This window comes from Morus notabilis, unplaced genomic scaffold (assembly GCF_000414095.1).
Source record: "Morus notabilis unplaced genomic scaffold, ASM41409v2 Scaffold42, whole genome shotgun sequence".
Classification (NCBI taxonomy): domain Eukaryota; kingdom Viridiplantae; phylum Streptophyta; class Magnoliopsida; order Rosales; family Moraceae; genus Morus; species Morus notabilis.
The window spans coordinates 1,132,040-1,139,078 of NW_010360565.1; the positions used below are offsets into that span (position 1 = coordinate 1,132,040).

The 7,039-nt window shown below is 38.6% G+C and overlaps 1 pseudogene; it reads right to left on the minus strand.

The window, feature by feature from the left end:
• Positions 1-2,037: 2,037 nt before the first annotated feature.
• LOC21411883 lies at positions 2,038-5,449 on the minus strand (annotated as a pseudogene).
• Positions 5,450-7,039: the final 1,590 nt, after the last annotated feature.

Here is a 7,039-nt window from a genome sequence, read left to right on the forward strand (position 1 = left end):
TTACAGTTCTTCCTCTAAGGCCTACAAGGTGTATCAACCTCGAACAGGGAAGATAATTGTTAGTAGAGACGTGTTCTTCAATGAAGATGAGAAGTGGAACTGGGAACAGACAAAAGAGACATCCACGAGCAAGCAGAAATCAAGTCTTCCCTTCCAACCAACAGAAGAGCAAGCATCAGAACAGTGGCAAGAAGACTTGGAAGATGATCCACCAATCCGTGGAACAAGACCCCTCTATGATATCTATCAGAGATGCAATGTGGCCATTTGTGAACCTGCGGGTTATGAAGAAGCCATTAAAGACCAGAAATGGAAGAAGGCAATGGAGGAGGAGTTGTCAATGATAAAAAAGAACAAGACTTGGGAGCTAGTTGATAGACCGAAGGATAGAAAAGTTATTGGAGTGAAATGGGTGGAAAGTGTTTCAATTAGATGTAAAATCTGCATTCTTGAATGGTATTTTACAGGAGGAGATCTATGTTGAACAGCCCGAGGGATTCATGGAACAAGGTGAAGAGGAGAAGGTCTACTTGCTAAGAATGCTCTATATGTCAAGCCTAGGATTCGAAAAAAGCATGGTATATCAAGATAGATAAGCATATGTCAAGCCTAGGATTCGAAAAAAGCATGGTATATCAAGATAGATAAGCATATGTCAAGCCTAGGATTCGAAAAAAGCATGTCAGAGGCTACTCTTTATGTGAAACGTAAAGGAGATGATCTGCTTATAGTCTCTCTTTATGTTGATGATCTCTTAATCACAGGTGGCAATGGCAAGCTTGTTGAAGAGTTCAAAAGGGAAATGATGCAGATCTTTGAAATGACAGACCTTGGACTAATGACATACTTTCTGGGAATGGAGATTAAGCAGTTGGAAGATGAAGTTTTCATCTGTCAAAAAAAGTATGCCAAGGAAATTCTCAAGAAGTTTCATATGGAGGATTGCAAGGCAATGGCTACTCCAATGAATCAAAAGGATAGCTTGAGCAAAGAGGATGGGACTGACAAAGTTGAAGAAAGCTATTTCAGAAGCATGGTTGGATGTCTAATGTACCTAACTGCAACCAGGCCAGATATCCTTTTTGTTGTAAGCATTCTCTCTCGTTTCATGCATTGTGCTAGTGAAGTGCATCTTAAAGCAGCAAAAAGAGCTATTAGGTATATCAAAGGAACTATTGACTTTGGTGTAAAGTTCAAGAAGTGTCAAAATTTCAAGTTGTTGGGATTTTCTGACAGTGATTGGGGTGGATCCGTGGATGACATGAAGAGTACATCTGGGTACTGTTTCAGTCTAGGATCAGGTTTTTTCTCATGGTGTTCCAAGAAACAAGAGATTGTAGCACAGTCTACTGCAGAGGCCGAATTTGTTGCTGCTACAGCCGCAGTGAATCAAGCATTGTGGCTGAGGAAGTTGTTATGTGATTTACACTTGAAGCAACTGAATGAGACAGAGGTATTTGTGGACAATCAGGCAGCAATTGCAATCTCCCACAATCCAGTTTTTCATGGAAAAACTAAGCATTTCAAGATCAAATTTTTCTTTTTAAGAGAAGTGCAAAAGGAAGGAGAAGTGAACCTCATTTATTGCAGATCTGAAAATCAGCTCGCAGACATTTTTACAAAGCCTTTGCCAGCAAACAAGTTCGAGCTTCTTAGGCAGAGACTTGGAGTTTGCAGCTCCTAATGCATGGAGGAGTGTTAGTTAGCTGCTTTTAGGACTGCAACTTGTCCATGTGTTAGATAATTGTTTTATGCTTCCTTAAATGTGTCCACATGTTCTTTATGTTTCCTTCAATATGTCCACGTGTCATGTATGCTTCCAATTTATTTGTTTTGAGTTGGTCCTAGTCTTTAGGAAGTAGTTAGTTTGTTCTAGACGTGTTGCAGTTTATGGCTTGATTCTCGGCCACTATGTTAGTTGTTCAGTTTTTGTTTTTTATATAATGTAAGCTTGATGCATTATGAATTAAAATAGAATTCCCAGTTTGCATTCCCGTATATCTTCCTCTTGTTTTTCATCTTTAAAACTAACAATTATCAACAGATGGACACAAGAAAACCTTCACAACCATCTGATTTCCCTATAGTTTTCAGCTCCTGCAGTTCAAACAGAATCCATTAAACATCAACATAACAATGTGTGTGTGTGTGTGTGTGTCTATATATATATATATATATATATATGATATGACTATATGATAGTACATTATTGTATTTAGCTTATCCTTTGTCTCTCTCCATTGATCACAGCACTCATATAAGCATTTCTAATATGTTGTAGGTCGCGGCTGACATCTCCCATATTCATCCTCCCATTTGGTGAGTTCTCTGAACAAGCAAGTCCAATCTCCAAGACCGAAACCAGGCACTTATGCAGACTGGAGCTCATCTGATTTAAGTACTTAAAGTTGATGCCTTGGTTGTTGCTGTAGTTTATTTCTCCCTGTCTTCTACTTGTTTCTTCTGCTTCATTGGGGAGAAGAGTCGAGTCTATTATTTGTTCAAGTCTTTCAGGCAACGCCGTTTTAACGAAGTTGTGGAGATTGAAGTCATCTTTCAACATCTCATCGGTGGGTCTCTTTCCGGTGAACAACTCCAACACAAGGATCCCATAGCTATACACATCTCCATGTCTTGATGGCTCACCACCCATTGCATACTCTGCAACTTGTACAAATGATTAGTTTACAGTTTTAGCTATAGTTTTTGCATAAATTAGGAAAACAAAAGTCAGAGTCATCACCTGGAGGGGCGTAACCGACGGTTCCCGCAATTCCAAGTGTACTAGTTTTGCTTTTGCTCAAGTCAATGCTATTTGAGATCAGCCTTGCTAATCCAAAATCACTTACATGAGCAACCATTTCATCATCAAGAAGGACATTGCTAGGCTTCAAGTCGCAGTGAATGATTGGTGGGTCACAATCGTCATGAAGATAGCATATCGCAGAGGCCACATCGATAGCAATATTCAGTCTTTGAATCATGTTCAAACCCGTTGGCTGATTTCCGTTGTTGATCACTGGATGCAACCACTTCTCTAAGCTTCCATTGGACATATATGCAAAGACTAAAGCCTTGAAGTCATTGCCATTGTAATCCATACTGAGCAACATGTTAAGATCTTGACGAGATTACGGTGCCTAATATTTCTCAATGCATTGCACTCAGCAATAAAACTCTTGGAAGCTCCTTCTCGCTGAAGATTGAGCACCTTTATGGCGACTAGTTGTCCTTCTTGATCTAGAATCCCCTTATATACGGAGCCAAAACTTCCTGTCCCTGCCAACATGCTTGAAGAGAATCCATTTGTAGCTTGATAAAGCTTCTTGTATGAAACCTTTGAAAGAAAGTTGATTGTTGAGAGTGAAGAAAATGATTTCCTAGTGGATTTCCTCATCCGATGAAGAACAATGAAACATGAAAATAGAATGAAAATCACAGCAAAACAAACTAAGATGACTGCAATTAGTTTGAGACTCATGGTTTTTCTATGCTTTGAGCTTTTAGTCGAGCAACTTGAAAGTTGCAATTTCCGTACACCGCCACAGAGATTAGTGTTTCCATCCACTGATATTGCACTTAAATTTTGAAAGACTCCTTCCCGTGGTACTTCACCTTCTAGATCATTGAAAGAAAGATTCAAGTACATCAAGAAAGGAAGTTTTTGTAAATCCTTGGGAATTTGACCTGTCAAGTTATTTCGAGAAAGATCCAAGTACTGCAACCCTCTTAGAGAAGCTAAAGTAGAAGGCACGCCTCCTTGAAAGAAATTTCCATGCAAATCAATGACTTCCAAACTTTCACAATCCCCAATACTTTCTGGGATTTCATTGGTCAAATTGTTCGAGGCGAGGTCGAGTAAAATCATGGTCTTTAGCTTCCCCACTTCCACCGGTAGGCTTCCACTCAATGAGTTTCCCGACAAGCTGATCGCGCGAAATGTGGAGATACCAAAAATTTCTTTTGTTATCTCCCCACTAAGAAAGTTATTTGATATGATTAGGTGTTGCAGATTTTGACAATTTGCAATATTTGAAGGAATGGTACCTTCTAACATATTGCTTGAAACGTCAAGGGCAAACATGCTAGTCAAATTGCTTATGGATAAGGGAATCTTTCCTGATATCGAGTTTGATCCCAAATCCAAAAGTTGCAAATTTTGTAACCTCCCCAAAGAAACTGGAATAACACCCGTGAAAAGATTACTCATCAGGCCCAAATAGATTAAGTTGACCAGATTTTCTAATGTTGGAGGAATTTTCCCGGAAATTGAATTCTGTGAGAAATCAAGTTTAGTGATTCGGGTTGACAAGTTGCCAACAGACTCTGGTAAAGCACCTGAAAAATTGTTATTGGTCAAGAACAACATTTCCAGTTTGGTGCAATTCGTTAGAGCCGTAATAAAATCCAAGCTATTAGCCAAATGACTTCCGAAATTGTTATGAGCTAAACTCAGCCACCGAAGATGTGGAAGATTTCCCAAACTAGTTGGAACTCGGCCGAGGCACTTATTTTCGCCAAAATCAAGTACTTGAAGCTGAGATGCATTGGAAAATGACTCCGGAATTGTCCCAGAGAACTCGTTACCACCAAGGGCACATGTTTGGAGATTAGGGAGCAAGAGGCCAATGTTGGGAGGCAGAGTTCCAGTGAACTTATTACCCGCAATCGACAAAGTGGAAATAGAGGACAGGTTGTAAATGGATTGAGGGATCACACCATAAATATCACTAGGCCCTACAGAAAAAAAGCTTAAGCTTTTCAATTTTCCTAACTCATTAGGAAGAGTTCCATTCAGATTGTTATAGGCCACAGAAAGTGTTGTGAGAAAAGACAAGTTTCCCAAGGAAGCTGGGATCCCACCAGTGAGATTGTTCATGTTAAGGCGAAGAACTTCAAACTTCGCCAAAGCGCCAAGCTCAAAGGGAATTGTCCCGGTAAGTCTATTTGTTTGAAAATTTAGTATTCTGAGTTCAAAGCAATGGCTCAAGTTGATTGGGATTTTACCTTCCAACATGTTGTGACTAAGGTTGAGATGTCGCAATCGGAGCAAACGACCAACTTGCGGCGGGATTTCACCGAAGAAGCTGTTGTTTCTGAGGGTAAGGAACCTCAAAAACGTGATGTTTCCAATGTGAGGCGATATGGTTCCTCGCAAGTTGTAGCCTTCCAGGTTCAAGGATGTTAGCCTCTGGCGCTGAGTGTCGCATGCAACTCCGTCCCAATCGCAAAAGTGAAGAGAGTCATTCCATGAGCTCAGGATTCCATGTGGGTCATTGGAAATGGATTCTTTGAATTTGAGCAGAGAAAACCTGTCTGCTTCATTTCCTAATGCATTGACGTTAATGGTGATATTGGTAAATAGTGAAAAGCTCATGGAATAGAGAAGAATGAAATGGAGGAGCATAGAAGAAAAGGAAGATGAACTAGTGAGGTTAAGAAGTTCCATTTTGTGGTCGTCAATGGCAAGATCAACAAATTATCTTTTTATAAAGGCTAGCTACTTCTGATATTCATTAACTTCTCTCAAAATCTTTCACAATGGTTACTAGATATTGGTACATGAATGGACACGTAGGATGAGCATAAAAGTCCAAGCGTCAAATTAAATAGCTATCGTAATAAGGATATAGTTTGCAAATTATTTATTGAAGTAACAAACCACAAAGCAAACAAATTGTACAAAATGATCCAACCATAGAACATGGCTTCCCTCGCGGTGTTAATTACTAGCTTATGAGTACGATGAAGAATAGGTGAGTAATTAATTAGACAGCCATATATACTAAATTTGACCAAACTTACATGTTGAAGTAATAAAGTACGTAGAATCTAAAAATGAATAATAATTTCATAGACCTACAGATCGAAGAAATTATCGTAGAAGAAGTCTATGCAATGGAACATGGATTGTCCCAAATTTTGGTTAAGTTTATTCTTTAACACTGTGACGCCCCTCCTATGAGGCCGCCACTGTAACTTAAACTTTAACTTGTACTTACTGGCATTTCTTAAAATTTGCGGAACATTTTTTTTTTTTAAACATAAGAATGAATACTTTCATAATTCGTAACAATAATTTCAAAAGAATAAATCACTGAATTTCTTAAAGCTTTTCTTAATTTCAATTAAGATAAAACCTTCTAGAAATATTTTTCAAATGGAGCTGTGTTTGAACTCTTGTTTCAAATACTCTTTAAAAGCCTTTCTAAAACTAGCCAATTCAATTGGGCCATTTAATTTGACTTTAAAACGGATTTCGTGAGAAATCTTAAATTCAAGTACATCTTAAAGTCCTTTTAAAATCAATCATTTAAATCGTCATGTTTAAAATTCGTTTATTTGTTGCATGCACTGTTGCAACGTTCTAAAACTTAAATACTCAAAACTAGGGTTGTTAGCTACAACCTCGATTTTCTTAATTATACATATGTACCTATACTTTTTAAACATACATACTTGAAACCTTTGAATCATATAGACATATACATGATTTTTCTTAAACTTACTGCGGAAGATAACTGCGTGAGCGGTATCCATTCCCATCTCCACCATTCGTCCGCTGCTCGCCATTGCCCTCCAAGAGATGCTGATAGGTTTCTTACCTACAGCATGAACATATATGATTGAGCTTTCGCTTAGCAAGTAGGAACTATATCTCACAAAATAACTGTAAGTACACATGAATAAATATGCATGAGCTGATTACGCTTAATTATGATGTCTTATCATAGTCTTTTTATCTTATCTTATCTTTCTTACTGATGGGCCCGAGTGCTCGCGTACCACTTGCGCGCAATCATCGGAACGTGAGGGTTTCCAAGGTCCCCCACGACACCGTGATTATAACTTGAATGCCTCCCTTGAGTCGGAGGACATTATTGTTATTTTCTTTTTCTCCCTTGTGGAGCTGGAGTTACCTCCCTTGTGGAGGCTGGTACGGCACTCAACTGATATTATTCTTATAAGTTCCTCTTGACTTATTAAGGTGTATGCAATATGACATAGCATAGCATACTATAACATGGAATGTACTTAA